General features: G+C 41.7%; 1 pseudogene; it reads left to right on the plus strand.

Annotated features, from left to right (window-relative positions):
* Positions 1-2,238: 2,238 nt before the first annotated feature.
* Positions 2,239-19,190, plus strand: part of LOC109881437 (mitochondrial glutamate carrier 1-like) — a 35,552-nt pseudogene continuing 18,600 nt past the window's right edge.

The following is a 19,190-nucleotide window of genomic DNA, read 5'->3' on the forward strand; positions in this document are numbered from 1 at the left end:
ACGACTGGGAAGGTTGGAAAGAAATGTTCAAATCCTGAAATGTATACTCAAATGATCTGGGGTTGACATTTTCTTAGCTTTCAACTGGCAACGGGTCAGCCCTTTACAACTAGTAACTGGGACATTTGGACAGTGGGTCAGCCGTACATAGTACATGTTTTTCATAGGATAGACATAGAAGAAGCTGAGAAAAACATAGGATACATAGAAGAAGCTGAGAGAATTGCAGGTGACGCAGTGATGTGAACTTTTCCCTTCTCACTTACAACCAATAGATGCTGGTTTAATTGACCACTGATCTACCAGGCCAATTTGTTGAGTGTAACGATATAGCAGGGAATCCTGTTATTAGCGGGGCAGGGGATGTAAGGAGGCCTGCAGGTACCGTATGGGCTTGAACAGCTGGTCCACGAGGATGGTAGGTCAGTTCATCACAAATTGCAATTATAATATTGTTATCTGCCACGTCCACTTCAGTATATTTGTTAATCATTGAGGGTCACTGATGAAATCATTGTGAAAATAGAGACATGCTCTGGAACAAAGCTGGTGCCAGGCTATCCTTATGACATCACAAGAGAAGCATGGGGAGAGAGGCCAAAGGGGAGAGGATGGATGCCCCTGCTGTTAATGGAACATGACAGTTTGAATGAGGATTCAATTCAACATACTATGCAACTCTATTGAGACCGGAGGTTAGATGATTAGGCTATGTATAATTTAACGTAGATAGATAATATGCATAAAATTAGTATACAGTTAGGATTTTGAACATAACCACTCATTATTACAGAATGCAGAATTACAGGCATACTGTAAAATATGCACAGACATACAAATGTAACACAGAGGAACTGTAACACAGAGGAATTGTAACCCAGGTATATGGCTTTCCTAGGTTTTCAGTTTTTGTCACTCTTAATTTGAAAATATGAACTTAAGGGCTCAAAGTGATGTCAATAGCAATAGATATTGCAATATCAATATCATAGATTCCGCTATATCATGATAAACTTCACCTGAAATGTGTAATGGTTAGCAACAGGGTTCAGCTTCACCAAGTAGAAATAAGTAGCCTCAGCAGTTGCACTCAGCATCTATGTGATGAGCCCTGAAATGCATCTAGGAAAACATAAGCATCATGTCTTGATCCCCTGATCCCCAAATACATTTATGTGGAAGGTTCACCGGGTGAGCAATGATGTGTAGTTAATGGGTGAACAATGTTAAGTCAGGTTTACCTGACAATCAAAACACTCAAATCTGAATGTGCAAGGCAGATAGGTGGTGGAATGGGTATAGTGTTATGTGGATGTATCTATTCATGATGTATTAACAAACTAGATGTGGTAAGTCTCTCCATTACCACATGTAATCCATTCCTGGCAATGAAAAATACATGAGCTCGTACTGTACATATACATGAAATCAGACATTGAGTAGACAGACCACTCCTGTGGCTTCTCTTAGGTACTATTCTATGACCAAGGTTTTTGCACAGCGCAGCACAGAAGATCATTTTATAAAGACAACAAAGTGAAATATTTGGTCAAAGGTATGTTGTTACAAACCTGCAAAGAGAGAAGGAGTGCTGTGAGCTGACAGACTAGACCTCAAACAGATATACACCCATATTTCTAATCACAGTATTGGATGTCCCATCTCCCTCTCTCTTTCTCTGCTTTCTCTTGCTCCTTTCAAATACAATGCACATACATGAATCAGGAGAGATTTGGGAGGAATAGGAAGGAGTGAAGGAAATTGAAAGAGTGGAGGTTAGAATTAGCATTGAGGGAGGGGTGGAGGAGAAGGATTGATGTGATTGGTCCAGAAGGAGGGTGGCTATACAATCAGCTTCTTCTGAAAGCATGGCTCAATGAATGAACACTCTTAATTTCAGGTAGCCAGGCAACACAACAATGAGGTAAATACAATTATGCCCAGGGATAAGCCAAGTACTTTCCATGCACAGATGTTTCTCAAAGCTTTAACTGAGTGTCAGGTCACTGTTCTGATATGGATTTATACTCTGTTCTTTTCCAGTTCTCCTCCATAGCTGGCCAATTACTTGACTGACTGACTAACTGACTGAAACTGACGGTTGAACATTGGCTGGTTGATCGAGGTATTCTCCATCTATCTTCCACTAATCCATTGTTTTCCTTAAACACGGAGGTGCAGATCACATTTACAGATACACAGACAGAGAAACTGCCAGAGTAACTGTATCTCAGATAGATGGCTAACAAGCAGATCAGGTAAGTGTGGATAAGGATATTGATGGAAACAGGATTTTGAGAGGATTTTATCAAATGTTTTAAATGATGTTCTAGGTTGAATCTTGCACTAATTCCTCCACCATTATCCCTCTCTCTCATTCTTGTTTTTCTCTTTTGTTATTGATTGGTCAATGTCACCTTTTTGATACCTTCTCACCCTTCTCTCTTTCAATTAAATTAAATTAAATTCAATTAGCTTTATTGGCATGGGAAACATATGTTAACATTGCCAAAGCAAGTGAAGTAGATAATATACAAAAGTGAAATCAACAATAAAAATGAACAGTAAACATTACACTCACAGAAGTTTCAAAATAATAAAGACATTACAAATGTCATATTATGTATATATACGGTGTTGTAACGATATGCAAATGGTTAAGGTCTGCCTATGGTGGCCTTTCTCAATAGCAAGGCTATGCTCACTGAGTCTGTACATAGTCAAAGCTTTCCTTAAGTTTGTGTCAGTCACAGTGGTCAGGGTTTCTGCCACTGTGTACTTTCTGTTTAGGGTCAAATAGCATTCTAGTTTGCTCTGTTTTTGGTTAATTCATTCCAACGTGTCAAGTAATAATCTTGTTGTTTTCTCATGATTTGGTTGGGTCTAATTGTGTTGCGTTCCGTGGGCTCTGTGGGGTCTGTTTGTGTTTGTGAACAGAGCCCCAGGACTAGCTTGCTTAGGGGACTCTATTCCAGGTTCATCTCTCTGGAGGTGATGGATTTGTTATGGAAGGTTTGGGAATCGCTTCTTTTTAGGTGGTTGTAGAATTTAACGGCTCTTTTCTGGATTTTGATAATTAGTGGGTATCAGCCTAATTCTGCTCTGCATGCATTATTTGGTGTTCTACGTTGTACACAGGATATTTTTGCAGAATTCTGCATGCAGAGTCTCAATTTCGTGTTTGTCCCATTTTGTGAATTCTTGGTTGGTGAGTGGACCCCAGACCTCACAACCATAAAGGGCAATGGGTTCTATAACTGATTCACGTATTTTTAGCCAGATGCTAATTGGTATGTCCTTTTATGTTCCTTTTGATGGCATAAAATGCCCTTCTTGCCTTGTCTCTCAGATCGTTCACAGCTTTGTGGAAGTTTCCTGTGGCGCTGATGTTTAGGCCAAGGTATGTATCGGTTTTTTGTGTGTTCTAGAGCAACAGTGTCTAGCTTCAATTTGTATTTGTGGTCCTGGTGACTGGACCTTTTTTGGAACACCATTATTTTGGTCTTACTGAGATTTACTGTCAGGTCTGGCCGAATCTGTGCAAAAGATCTAGGTGCTGCTGTAGGCCCTCCTTGGTTGGTGACAAGCACCAGATCATCAGCAAACAGTAGACATTTGACTTCAGATTCTAGTAGTGTGAGGCCGGGTGCAGCAGACTGTTCTAGTGCCCTCGCCAATTCGTTGATATATATGTTTAAGAGGGTGTGGCTGCATACCTGTCTCACCCCATGGCCCTGTGGGAAGAAATGTGTGTGTTTTTTGCCTATTTTAACCGCACACTTGTTGTTTGTGTACATGGATTTTATAATGTCGTATGTTTTCCCCCAACACCACTTTCCATCAATTTGTATAGCAGACTGTCATACCAAATTGAGTAAAATTTTGTTTTGTTTTGTTTGTTTGTCAATTAGGGTGTGCAGGGTGAATACGTGGTCTGTCGTACATTGATTTGGTAAAAAGCCAATTTGACATTTGCTCAGTACATTGTTTTCACTGAGGAAATGTACGTGTCTGCTGTTAATGATAATTAACAAGGATTTTTTAGAGGATTTTCCCAAGGTTGCTGTTGACGCATATCCCACATCGGCTATTGGCGTCAAATTTGTCTCCACTTTTGTGGATTGGGATGATCAGTCCTTGGTTCCAAATATTGGGGAAGATGCCAGAGCTAAGGTGGATTTTAAAGAGTTTTAGTATAACCAATTGGAATTTGTTGTCTGTATATTTTATCATTTCATTGAGGATACCATCAACACCACAGGCCTTTTTGGGTTGGAGAGTTTTTATTTTCATTCAAGGCAATTGGAGAATCCAGTGGGTTCTAAGATTTGTATTTGATCATGCATATATTTTTGCTGTTTGTTCTTTGTTATAGAGCCAAAAAAATTGGAGAAGTGGTTTACCAATAGATCTCCATTTTGGACAGATAATTCTTTGTGTTGTTTTTTGTTTAGTGTTTTCCAATTTTCCCAGAAGGGGTTAGAGTCTATGGATTCTTCAATAACATTGAGCTGATTTCTGATGTGCTGTTCCTTCTTTTTCCATAGAGTATTTCTGTATTGTTTTAGTGATTCACCATAGTGAAGGCGTAGACTCAGGTTTTCTGGTTCTCTATGTTTTTGGATGGACAGGTTTCTCAATTTCTTTCTTAGGTTTTTGCATTCTTCATCAAACCATTTGTCTTTGTTGTTCATTATCTTCAGTTTTCTATTTGAGATTTTTAGATTTGATAGGGAAGCTGAGAGGTCAAATATACTCTTCAGATTTTCTACTGCAAAGTTTACACCTTCACTATTACAGTGGAACGTTTTGTCCAGGAAGTTGTCTAAAAGGGATTTAATTTGTTGTTGTCTAATTGTTTTTTGGTAGGTATCCACACTACATTCCTTCCACCGATAGCATTTCTTAATATTACTCAGTACCGTTGGCTTTGATGCCTCATGATTGAGTACTGCTCTGTTGAAGTAGACTGTGATTTTTCTCTGACAGTGGGCTGACTGATCTGAGAGGTCCTAAATGGGGTGTGTGCATGTTGACTTGAGGGGGTGTTGATTGGTTGGGGTGGGGGTGTGGATGTGGCTGGTGGTGTTGTGGTCTGGATGTGGGTCCTCTTTGTGTAGGTCTTGGGGAGGGGGTTCCGCAGGTCTGGGAGAGTGTATCGCTGGTGTGGGCGGGGTGTCTATTGATCTGTTGCTCCTGTGTGAAGTGTTGGGGCTGCGTTTGAGAGCGATGTCCTTTACGGTCCGGGTGAAGGTGGGCACTGCCGCCTTGTCTAGGTGGACCTGGTCATAAAGGCAGTCCAAGTTCAGGGTGGGCCAGGTAAAAATGTGGTTTTGAGTCACAGTCACGGGAAAAACGTGCTTTTATCTGCTGTATGGTAGCAGGGTGGAAGTCCTTTTGTGGTAGCAGGGTGGATATAACCACTTGTGAATTAGGGAAAGTAGAAGAAGCTTTTTCAATCACTCCCTTGAGTACTGTGGCCACCCTTTCCTGCTGTCCTCTCAGGACGTTTGTGCCTGTGTGTATTATTATGTGGCTAGGTGAATCTAGTTGGTCCTCAGACAGAATATCTAGGGCACGTTGGGTGTTTGGACACCAGGGTTTAGACACACTGTGTTTGGGAAGTTTTTTTCTTGTATATATTTCCCGTTTGAGTCCATAAGGAGGACAATCTATGTCTTGTGTATGTCCTCAGTGGGTGTGGGGGAGTTGTCAGGAGGGCTATCAGGGTGGCTGACAGTGGGGGTGCTCAGAGGGGGTAAGATCCCCTAGGCTTGGGGTTCTTCATTTGTCTGTTCCGCTGTGATGTTGACGTGGTCAGGGTCTGGGGTGGACTGTTCTGCTGTGGTGTCAAGACTTTTGTTGGGAGCTGAGGTTGGTTGTTCTGCCTGCTTCCCTGCGGGGGTGGCCACATCTCTAGTGGGTTGTTCTCTGTCACACGACATCCCCCCCACCCTCTCCTCCAGTAGTCTGATCCTCCCCCGTAGTGCTCTGTTCTTCTACTGCTCCTTCTTTTTCTCCTGTTGAAAAACCCTTGTCTCAGAGTGCAGATATATCTCTCTCCACCTCCAGCTCTCCAGGTCTGGATAAGGGGGTGTTTTTGTATGTGGACTGTTGTATGGGTCTGTGCTGACTGCAGTGTAATCACCTGCTGTTGCAGCTCCACCTGCCGTACCTCCAGCTGGGTGAATTTATTCTAAAACAAATGTGTAGTTTGCATGTATTATCTGCTTACCTTGTAGAATCTGGTTGATTTTCTAAGGTCTTTACACAGCAATCCTTATTAATGTTCACTACACAGGTCACATTGCCTTATCAAGACCATCCGATCAGAGGGATACTTTGGCATGTACAGAGGTAGGACAAAATTGTGTGTGTGTGTGTGTGTGTGTTTGAGCATGTTCTTTGTTTTTGACTCTGTGTCTCTCTATTTCTTTGTCCATTAGGTGCTGCTGTGAACCTGACTCTGGTCACTCCAGAGAAGGCCATCAAACTAGCTGCCATTGACTTCCTTAGACAACACCTCTCCAAGGATGGGTGAGTAGTGCTCAGAGGCCTCTTTCAAACACCTACCTGTCAAATACAATCATACACCAGTCGTAACTGACTGGTACACCAACCTCTTGCCCACTCTGATCTCTTTGAATAGATGTACTTGAAAGGTGTAGTGTGTACTATATCAGCTTTAACTAACTTCTTGTTTGGATTTGATATACATATCACAAATAGGATTCTAATAATATCTTCACTATGTGCTGGGATCTAGTGGTAATACATTAGAGGTATAAATATTTTGTAAACATACAGCATGGATGATAGGACCGATCCCATAGGCCCCTGCAGCATTATCCGCATGACATACCTGGGCTATCTTTAGCGTCCCCCAACATTTCCATGGGGACCAAGAACATGGCTGATAAATTATTGAGTGACCAGCGCTCGTGAATTATTTACATGTTTCTAAGACTGTGTGTGTGTGTGTGTGTGCGTGTGTGTGTGTGTGTGTGTGTTTATGTATGTTTCTTCATGTGTATCATTAATGGTATGTTTATTGCTTTATGCATGTTTATGGTCATGTCCTTTGTATATAGAAACAGGGAGTTTTAAGTTGTATGCATGTTGTTTAATGTATGTAAAACACTTGCGATAGCACCAGACCATCCAGAGAAATTAGCAAAGTCATTAAACTAAAATAATTATGACATTTGTTTTCTCTCTCAGTCAGAAGCTCACCCTGCTGAGGGAGATGTTGGTGGGTTGTGGTGCTGGTCCAGACAGCTGATGTTCTAAAAGTGCTGCACAATCTGGATCCCTACAAATCAGCTGGGCTAGACAATCTGGACCCTCTCTTCCTAAAATTATCAGCCTCCATTGTTGTTACCCCTATTCCTAGTCTGTTCAACCTCTCTTTCGTATCGTCTGAGATTCCTAAAGATTGGAAAGCGGCCGTGGTCATCTCCCTCTTCAAAAGGGGCAGACACTCTAGACCCAAACTGTTACAGACCTATATCCATCCTGCCCTGCCTTTCTAAAGTCTTCGAAAGCCAAGTGAACAAACAGATCACCAACCATTTCGAATCCCACCGTACCTTCTCCGCTATGCAATCTGGTTTCCGAGCTGGTCACGGGCGCACCTCAGCCACGCTCAAGGTCCTAAACGATATCATAACTGCCATCGATAAAAGACTACTGTGCAGCCGTCTTCATCGACCTGGCCAAGGCTTTTGACTGTGTCAATCACCATATTCTTATCGGCAGACTCAACAGCCTTGGTTTCTGTAATGATTGCCTCGCCTGGTTCACTAACTACTTCTCAGATAGAGCTCAGTTTGTCAAATTGGAGGGACTGTTGTCTGGACCTCTGACAGTCTCTATGGGGGTGCCACAGGGTTCAATTGTAGGGCCGACTCTTTTCTCGGTATATATCAATGATGTTGCTCTTGCTGCTGGTGATTCTTTGATCCACCTCTACGCAGACGACACCATTCTGTATACATCTTTGGACACTGTGTTAACAAACCTCCAAACGAGCTTCAACACCATACAACACTCCTTCCGTGACCACCAACTGCTCTTAAATGCTAATAAAACTAAATGCATGCTCTTCAATCGATCGCTGCCCGACTAGCATCACTACTCGGTCCTGAACGGTCCTGAATGGTGGACAACTAGAATATGTGGACAACAATAAATACCTAGGTGTCTAGCTCACATTAAGCATCTCCAATCCAAAGTTAAATCTAGAATTGGCTTCCTATTTCGCAAACAAAACCTCCGTCACTCATGCTGCCAAACATACCCTCGTAAAACTGACCATCCTACCGATCCAGCTTACTGATCACTGCAGCTGTCCACAGCCCATCTGCAAAAAGCCCATCCAACCAACTACCTACCTCATCCCATATCTGTATTTGTTTTTCTGCTATTTTGCACATCAGTATTTCTACTTGCACATCTTCATCTGCACTCCAGTGTAATTGCTAAATTGTAATTACTTTGCTACTATTGGCATATTTATTGCCTTACCTCCTTACTTCATTTGCACACACTGTATACAGATTTTTCCATTGTGTTATTGACTGTACATTTGTTTATCCCATGTGTAACTCTGTGTTGTTGTTTTTGTCGCACTGCTTTGCTTTATCTTGGCCAGGTCACAGTTGTAAATGAGAACTTACCTGGCCTACCTGGTTAAATAAAGGTGAAATGAAAAATAAATATAAAAAAACATGTCAGGTAAACTCAGCTGGGGTATCAGCCTCAGACAGCTTTCTACTACCATCTTGTGGCTCAACAGTAATTATGCACACTAGTTGTGTGTCTGCCTGGGTGTTAGAACTCTTCTGAAACAGTCACACAGTCTCTCCATCTTTTTGTCTCTCCATCTTTTTGTCTCTCCATCTCTCCATCTCTTTGTCTCTCCATCTCTTTGTCTCTCCATCTCTTTGTCTCTCCATCTCTCTGTCTCTCCATCTCTCTGTCTCTCCATCTCTCTGTCTCTCCATCTCTTTGTCTCTCCATCTCTCTGTCTCTCCATCTCTTTGTCTCTCCATCTCTCTGTCTCTCCATCTCTTTGTGTCTCCATCTCTCTCCATCTCTTTGTGTCTCCATCTCTCTCCATCTCTTTGTCTCTCCATCTCTCTGTGTCTCCATCTCTCTGTTTCTCGATCTCTCCATCTCTTGGTGCAGGTCATCATCACCACTCCCATGGAGATGCTAAAGATTCAGTTACAGGATGCAGGGTGGATAGGTGAGAGATGGGTAGAAGAAGGAGAGAGGAGGTTGTATGTTCCCCTGTTCCCAGTCAATGTTTCATGACTAACCAATGTCTTGTCAGCCAAACAAACACAAACACAAACAGAGATCTGATCAGTTAGAACCAGTAACAACCAGCATTGTTTTTGTATCAATGTAAATGTGTTATTTTATTGCTTGACCACATTTGTGACTCTTCCTTGTGTTCCTGTGATTCCCCAAATGTATTTTTGTTTGCCAACTTTTCCTGCTGCATTCCTGCATCTCTGTCCCTGGTTGATGATGTCACACTGATTATAATGACGGTGTTGTGTGTGTTATGACACATGTAGAGGCTCAGAGGAAGCTGATGTTCCAGGCTGCAGGTGGCGCCCCTGGGTGTCCAGTGGAGTTGAGGTCCCATACAGCAATGCAGCTCACCCGGGAGATGGTAAGGACATCTCCATACAGCAATGCAGCTTACCTGTGGATGGAAAGGACAGTCATGTGTGTTTATACAGGTTTGAGTATGTATACAGTTGTAAGGTTTTTCCGTGCATCGGCAAGACAGAACAGCTGCCTCCGTTAAGACAAGGAGTGGAGGTCTGTGTCTATTTGTCAATAACAGCTGGTGAGCAAAATCAAAAATGAAGGAAGTCTCGAGGTCTTGCTCACCTGAGGTAGAGTATCTCATGATAAGCTGTAGATCACACTATTTACCAAGAGAGTTTTCATCTATATTTTTCGTAGCTGTCTATTTACCACCACAAACCAATGCTGGCACTAAGACCGCACTCAACGAGCTGTATAAAGCCATAAGCAAACAAGAAAATGCTCATCCAGAGGTGGCTCTCCTAGTGACCGGGGACTTTAATGCAGAGAAACATAAATCCGTTTTACCTGTTACATGTGCAAAAAGAGGGAAAAAACTATAGACTACCTTTCCTCCAAAAACAGAGATGCGTACAAATCTTTCCCTCGCCCTCCATTTGGCAAATCTGACCATAATTCTATCCTTCTGATTCCAAGCAAAAACTAAAGCAGGAAGTACCAGTGACTTGCTCAATACGGAGGTGGTCAGATGATGCAGATGCTAAGCTACAGGACTGTTTTGTTAGCACAGACTGGAATATGTTCCGGGACTCATCCGATTTCATTGAGGAGTATACCACATCAGTCACTGGCTTCATCAATAAGTGCTGTCACGCCCTGACCTTAGAGATCCTTTTTATGTCTCTATTTGGGTTGGTCAGGGTGTGATTTGGGGTGGGTATTCTATGTTCTATTATTTGTATTTCTATGTTCTATGTTCTCCCTGACTGTAGGGTTCTCAGTCAGGGACAGCTGTCTATTGTTGTCTCTGATTGAGAACCATACTTAAGTAGCCCTTTTCCCACCTGTCTTTGTGGGAAGTTGACTTTGCTTATGGCACATAGCCTTTAGCTTCACGGTTTATTTTGTAGTGTTTATTGTTTTGTTCGGCGTCTTTTCTAAATAAAATAATATGTACCCTCACCACGCTGCACCTTGGTCCAGTTCTTTTAACAGCTGTGACAAGGGCATCAATGACGTTGTCCCCGTAGTGACCGTACGTATATACCCCAACCAGAAGGCATGAATTGCAGGCAACATCCGCACTGAGCTAAAGGGTAGAGCTGTCGCTTTCAAGGAGCGGGGACTCTAACCCAGACGTGTATAAGAAATCCTGCTATGCCCTCAGGTGAACCATCAAACAGGCAAAGTGTAAATACAGGACTAAGATTGAATCCTACTACACTGGCTCCAACGGTCGTCGGATGTGGTAAGGCTTGTAAACTATTACAGACTACAAAGGGAAGCCCAGCCGCGAGCTGCCCAGTGACACAAGCCTACCAGACTAACTAAATTACTTCTATGCGCGCTTTGAGGCAAGCAACACTGAAGCATGGATGAGAGCACCAGCTGTACCAGACAACTGTGTGATCACGCTCACCGCAGTCGATGTAAGACCTTTAAAAAAAAATGTTAAAAAAATGTTGACCCCCTTTTTCTTCCCAATTTTGATCTTGTCTCATCGCTGCAACTCCCCAGCAGGCTCAGGAGGCAAAAGTCGAGTCCTCCATCCTCCGAAACATGACCCACCAAACCTTGCTTCTTACCTTCTTATGGGCGTCCCACCTGGCCAACATCCGATGAAATTGCAGAGCGCAAAATACAAACTATAGAATTATATATATTTAACTTTCGTAAAATCACAAGTGTAATACATCAAAATAAAGCTAAACCTCTTGTTAATCAAGCCGCTGTGTCAGATTTCAAAAAGGCTTCACAGTGAAAGCACAGCATGCAATTATCTGAGGACAGCGCCCCACATACAAAAGCATGAAAAACATATTTCAACCAGGCAGGTGCGCCACGAAAGTCAGAAATAGCGATATAATAAATGCCTTAGCTTTGATGATCTTCTTCTGTTGGCACTCCAAAAGGTCCCAGATACATCACAAATGGTTCTTTTGTTCGATATTGTCCTTCTTTATATCCATAAAACTCAGTTTAGCTGGCGCGCTTTAGTCAATGATCCACCCAGTTTCCCTCCATCAATGCATTCAAAATGAATCCCAAATGTTACTAATAAACTTTTCCAACCAAGTCAAACAATGTTTACAATCAAACCTTAGGTACCCTAATATGTAAATAAATGATCAAATTTAAGATGGAGAATCGTTATTGTCTTTACCAGAGAAAAATACATACGCATAAACGCATTCTCTTCCACGCGCTTGGAAACACTACCGCCAAAATGGGAGCCACCTAGAAAAACTACAATTTCTGGCAGATTTTTCCAAAAACCAGCATGAAACTCTTTTTAAAGACTGTTGACATCTAGTGCAACTAACATCTAGGAACTGCAATCTGGGAAGAGTTCGCCTTATAATAAAAGTGACAGCCATTGAAAGTGATAGGCTGAAAATGTGTTGTTTTGGGATGGTTTGTCCTCGGGGTTTCGCCTGCCATAACTTTAACAGTTTTAGAGACTTTAGAGTGCTTTCTATCAAAATCTACCAATTATATGCATATCCTAGCTTCTGGGCCCGAGTAACAGGCAGTTTACCTTTGGCATGCTTTTCATCCAGAAGTGAAAATACTACCCCATACACAAGAGAGGTGAACACCCGCTCGCTTAACATAGAAGCACCAATGGGTTGGAGGAAACACCACCAACTGTGAGCCGCCCTATGGGACTCCCGATCACAGCCAGTTCTGATACAGCCCGGGATTGAACCCGGGTCTGTAGTGACGGCTCTAGCACTGCCTTAGACCACTGTGCCACTTGGCAGGCCCATGAGTATGATATTTAAAACTAGTCAACATTCACAAGGCTGCAGGGCCAGACATATTACCAGGACCTGTACTCCGAGCACGTGCTGACCAACTGGCAAGTGTCTTCACTGACATTTTCAAACTGTCCCTGGCCGAGTCGATAATACCTACATGTTTCAAGCAGACCACCATAGTCCCTGTGCCCAAGTACACTAAGGTAACCTAACTAAATGACTACCGACCCGTAGCTTTCACGTCTGTAGCCATGAAGTGCTTTTAAAGGCTGGTCATGCCTCACATCAACACTGCCCAGAAACTCTAGACCCACTACAACTTGCAAACCGCCCCAACATATCCATCCTGGATCAAATTAACAATTCCGTGAGAATGCTGTTCATTGACGACAGCTCAGCATTCAACACCATCGTGCCCTCAAAGCTCATCACTAAGCTAGGGGCCCTGGGACTAAGCACCTCCCTCTGCAACTGGATCCTGGACATCCTCACCGGCCGCCCCCAGGTGGTAAGGTTGGGCAACAACACATCTGTCACGCTGATCCTTAACACACGGGCCCCTTAGGGCTGCGTGCTTAGTCCCCTCCTAAACTCCCTGCTCACAAATATACTACGTGGCCAAGCACGACTCCAACATCATCATTAAGTTTGCAGAAGACACTACGGTGGTAGGCCTGATCACCGACAACGATGAGATAGGGAGGAGGTCAGAGACCTGGAAGTGTGGTGCCAGGATAACAACCTTTCCCTCAATGTGATCAAGACAAAGGAGATGATTGTGGATTACAGGACAAGGAGGGCCAAGCACGTCCCCATTCTCATCGACGGGGCTGTAGTAGAGCAGGTTGAGAACTTCAAGTTCCATGGTGTCCACATCACCAACACACTATCATGTTCCAATCAATGTATTTCCAGCAAATACTGAAATAATAAAGAGTCTCAATGAAAGATGTGCAGTGTCACATGTTTAGTGTAAATTGTCACATGACTAGAGCTGTTTACTTCCTGGTTGCACCATGAGAAGAGGAAGGCTGCATAAAAGTTCCCAAACAAATGGTTATGTCACACCCTGACCATAGTTTGCTTTGTATGTTTCTATGTTTTGTTTGGTCAGGGTGTGATCTGAGTGGGCATTCTATGTTGTGTGTCTAGTTTGACTATTTCTATGTTTGGCCTGATATGGTTCTCAATCAGAGGCAGGTGTTAGTCATTGTGGGTGATTGTTCCTGTCTCTGAAAAGAAAAGTCAAAGGGTGAGGAGAAGCAGTACAACAGACTCTAGGAAGAAAAGACAAGTCAAAGGGTGAGGAGAAGCAGTACAACGGACTCTAGGAAGAAAAGAAAAGTCGACGAAAAAGAATCAAAATGAATTAAATGTTTTTGGAAAAGAAGGTCAATTGATTCAAGACATCCTGTATGACAGTAGGTCTGACTGATCACAGTTTAAAATAGTGATGCACAAACTAATCTTGCACTTGGTTCTGAAGCTTAACTCTGATATAACTCTACCATATATATATATATATATGTGTGTGTATAAGCGCTCATTGTCCAATGGCGCTTTTTAAATATATATATATATATATATATAATTGTATTTTGTTCAGTGTAGGCCTCTACTTGAATGCATATTCTACAGGCTACCTCCATCCTAAATGTGACCTTTATGTTCAGTGGGAATGAATCACATGACTGCTATACAGTTGTTAGTGAATGTTGCACTAATATGTCACAATGACAATGTTACAATGAATATTGCACTAAAGTACAAGTTACAATGTTACAATAAAGTTACAATATTAATGTTTCAGTAGATGTTGCACTAAAGTAACAATGTATGTTGAAATATGTTGATGGTTGTTTTTTTTTGTCTTTGCTCTCAGTATTCATATCATGTTGTATAGGTTTTTGATGTGTAAAATAGTTACACTAGAACATGTTGGGGCATTCTAGAGGCAATGCCAGTGACAGTTTTAAATGTGTTAATAACTGGGTTGGGTTTTATAAGAACTTTGATAACTGCATAGGAGAAATATGTTAATTTAGTATACTAACATTATCCCACCGGTCACAATTGTGACCGACCATAAAACACACTTTTTCACCTACTTTTCCACTTCGCTATATTAACTCAATATTTTATGTAACAAAACCATCAGTTTAAAATGTGATGGAAACCAATTTAACATTTAAGTCTCTGACTTGTGGTCAGACTCGCTCGTGCGAAACCACCTATGCTTGCGCCTTATTTCAATGCTAATTTGAATGTCATTGAGAAAACAGAGAAGTGTCCATTTTTTTTCTCAAACATCCTTTCTGAATTTAAAAGTAACCTTCAAAGTAATCTAGTTTTTCAAAAGTATCTAATCTGATTACAATATTTTTACTGCTAACAGAATGGATTACAGTTACCGGTTTTTTGTAATCCTTTACATGTAATTCATTACTCCCCAACCCCGCCCTTTGTGTACAAGGGGGTCTATCTAGGGATCTATATCTATGATCACCAATGTGTCATTTGTACAGTTCTTAAATATACTGTATAACCATATGGATATATTTGACTATAAAACATTGCAGTGGTACTGTTTTCTCTGAGTGAGGTGGATTTATGGCATTTTGCAACAGAATATGATAGTCTCTTTGAAATGAAACCATCTAATGATAGATTTCAAACAAATACACGTCTGTCATTTAATAACCATGCCCCGATGTGGAAAAACACATCTGTCTTTATTTCATGTCAACTGTCTATTTGGGGCTACGGTTTGTTTTGGACAGGACTATAGTAACACTGTCAAAAACAGGATGTGATGCTGAGGAAATTCCCGAAGTTTCATTTCCAGTCAGAACTGTTAGTCAGGAAAGGAGAACTGGCATCTCAGCTGGCTTCCACTGCCAACAAAACATTACTGTGCTGCAAGTTTATAATGTTAAACTAAAACTGAAACTAAAACATATTAATCATGAAAAAAATGAATACTCATACATGACATGCACATACATTTATACTGACTACACACACTCATGAAACACTGCTGCTACTCTATTCATCATATATACTGATGCCTAGTCACCTTACCCTTATACATATCTACCTCAATCGATCCAGTATCCCTGCACATTGTAAATATGGTACTGGAACTGACCCTGTACATAGCATGCTTACTTTATCATCTTTTTATTTCCATATCTCGTGGGTTTTTGGTCTCCCTTGATTAATGCATTGTTAGGGTTAGAGCTCAAATTCTTATTTACAATGACAGCCTACCCCAGCCAAACCCAGATAACGCTGGGCCTATGGTGCACCGCCCTATTGGACTCCCAATCACAGCCGGATGTGATGCAGCCTGGATTCAAACCAGGGACTGCAGTGATGCCTCTAGCACTGAGATGCAGTGCCCAAACTGTACTTATGTATGTGACATTAAAACTTGAAACTGAAACTTGAAATAAAGTAATTAATAGACCTATTTGAAAAACTAAAAGTATTCTGAAACGTGGAATGACTCCAATGTAAAATTGGAGTCATGAGAAGGGCTAACCTATGACCTGACCCATCACCTTATATATTAAGTGCCTCTAGCACTGAGATGCAGTGCCCAAACTGTACTTATGCATTTGACATTAAAACTTGAAACTTGAAATAATGTAATTAACAGACCTATTTGAAAAACTGAAAATATACTTAAACTATTATCTTTGACTAAAATGTAATAAAAAACATCATCCAATCAAATACAATTTTATTGGTCACATACATATATTTAGCAGATGTTATTGTGGGTGTTCCTAGCTCCAACAGTGCAGTAGTATCTAACAATTCACAACATTACACACAAATCTAAAAGTAAAAGAATGGATTTAAGAAATATATAAATATTAGGACGAGCAATGTCAGTGGAATATGAAATGAGTAAAGCATTATGTAAACATTATTAAAGTGACTAGTGAATCCATGTCTATGTATATAGGGCAGCAGCCTCTAAGGTGCAGGATTGAGTAGTCGGGTGGTAGCCAGCTAGTGATGGCTATTTTACAGTCTGATGGCCTTAAGCTGTTTTTCACTCTCTCGGTCCCAGCTTTGATGCACCTGTACTGACCTCGCCTTCTGGATGATAGTGGGTTGAACAGGCCATGACTCGGGTGGTTGATGTCCTTGATGGTTTTGGGGGTGATATGTCCACATGAATTACATTACATTTTTGTATTTTTTTCAGAGGAAGGTCCTGAATATTGTCAAAGGGATTTTTGCTCACCGTTCTTGTGATAACTTTGACCCCACGCGGTGAGATTTTGCGTGGAGCCCCAGATCGAGGGAGATTATCAGTGGTCTTGTATGTCTTCCATTTCCTAATATTTGCTCCCACAGTTGATTTCTTCAAACCAAGCTGCTTACCTATTGCAGATTCAGTCTTCCCAGCCTGGTGCAGGTCTACAATTTTGTTTCTGGTGTCCTTTGACAGCTCTTTGGTCTTGGACATAGTGGAGTTTGGAGTGTGACTGTTTGAGGTTGTGGACAGGTTTCTTTTATACTGATAACAAGTTCAAACAGGTGCCATTAATACAGGTAACGAGTGGAGGACAGAGGAGCCTCTTAAAGAAGAAGTTACAGGTCTGTGAGAGCCAGAAATCTTGCTTGTTTGTAGGCGACCAAATACTTATTTTCTACCATAATTTGCAAATAAATTCATAAAAAATCCTACAATGTGATCTTCTGGATTTTTTTCTCTCATTTGGTCTGTCATAGTTGAAGTGTACCTATGATGAAAATTACAGGCCTCTCTCATCTTTTTAAGTGGGAGATCTTGCACAATTGGTGGCTGACTAAATACTTTTTTGCCCCACTGTACTACCTCAACTTACCGGTGGCCCTGCACATTGACTCTGTACCGGCACCCCCCTGTATATATTGTTATTTTTTACTGCTCCTCTTTAATTACTATTTTTTTAAACTGCATTGTTGGTTAGGGGCTCGTAAGCAAGCATTTCACTGTAAGGTCTACACCTGTTGAATTCGGCGCATGTGACTAATACAATTTGATTTGATTTGTTTCTAGGCTGTCATTGTAAATAAGAATTTGTTCTTAACTGATTTGCCTAGTTTAAAAAAAGGGGATGTGGAATGACTCCAATGTAAAATTGGAGTCATGAGAAGGGCTAACCTATGACCTGACCCATCACCTTATATATTACTGCCCCCCAGTTATGACATCCCAAAAAACACACAAAAACTCTACAACCCATATTTCTTCTAGCCTCTCACAAATGCTTAATGCTCTTAACACTAAAACTGAAACAAAATAATATAAAAATGTCCAGTAGGATGACATTACCCCCATCCACAGTGGTCACTGATCTGGTTGGCTGAGCATGAAAATTATGTAAACCATATACCATGGCTGTTTAAGTGACCAGATCTCAACCCAATTGAACACTTATGGGAGATTCTGGAGCAGTGCCTGAAACAGTGTTTTCCACCAAAAAACAATGATTTCCAATTGAGGACTAAAACTAAATAGGACAGTACAGTAAAGCATTAAAATCTGTATATTCTTTTCTGATGTGTTGTTGCTGACTAGAAGAGGCATTGTTAGTTAGCCATTCTCAAGAGGCCAGACAGGGGTTATATCCAGAAACTGGTAGGCCTCACTAGATGCTAAGAGGGCCATGTACTTTAAACTATCCATATACATTTTTGTTGTTGTTGCAGTATGCCCCATATAAGCTCCCTGGTGTCACACCCTGACCATAGTTTGCTTTTTATGTTTCTATGTTTTGTTTGGTCAGGGTGTGATCTGAGTGGGCATTCTATGTTACATGTCTAGTTTGTCTATTTCTATGTTTGGCCTGATGTGGTTCTCAATCAGAGGCAGGTGTTAGTCATTGTCTCTGATTGGGAACCATATTTAGGTAGCCTGTTTGGTGTTGGGGTTTGTGGATGATTGTTCCTGTCTCTGTGTTTGTTGTCACCAAATAGGCTCAGTCACTTTGGTTTTTCTTTTTTCCTTGTTTTGGAAGAGAAGAGAACGAGCGCCATTCTCCTTGTGGAGATGGTGCTAAATACATCAACACGGTCGGTCCCTGGGATTGGGCTGGCCAACACGATTCGGTTTGCTTGGAAGGAAAAGGAGTTGGAGCCTTTAGGACGGGAAACTTTTGGAAGGATAATATTGATGGGGATTCTAAAGCTGACGGTGAAGGACGTGTTTTGTTTCCAAGGCAACTCGTTGGAGGGAGCATACGACGTGGCACTATATACAGAGGAGAAACACGATGATATCCTGAGAAGGGCAAGAGCAGTGGGAGGTGAGAGGCCGATGAGCCACTATGAAATAACAAGCCTGGCGAAGAACAACTTTAGGGTTGTAACTGTCAACATTTACAACCCATACGTTAAGGACGAAGAGGTGAGGGCCTATCTGGGGAGATACATGGATAATGTCTCCTCAGCAAGGCACCTCAAAGACTCCCTTGGGTTTTGGAATGGGAGGAGAGGCTTCCAGGCCCTCACCAGGGAGGACCCAAAGGGACATGGTGGCTACCTCCATCCTCCTGCTATGTTCTCCCTAGGGGCTGACAGGGGGACGTTGTTTTATGCACGTCAGCCCCCATTTTGCAGGTGCTGTATGGCCTATGGCCA

Source organism: Oncorhynchus kisutch, linkage group LG8 (assembly GCF_002021735.2).
Source record: "Oncorhynchus kisutch isolate 150728-3 linkage group LG8, Okis_V2, whole genome shotgun sequence".
Classification (NCBI taxonomy): Eukaryota; Metazoa; Chordata; class Actinopteri; order Salmoniformes; family Salmonidae; genus Oncorhynchus; species Oncorhynchus kisutch.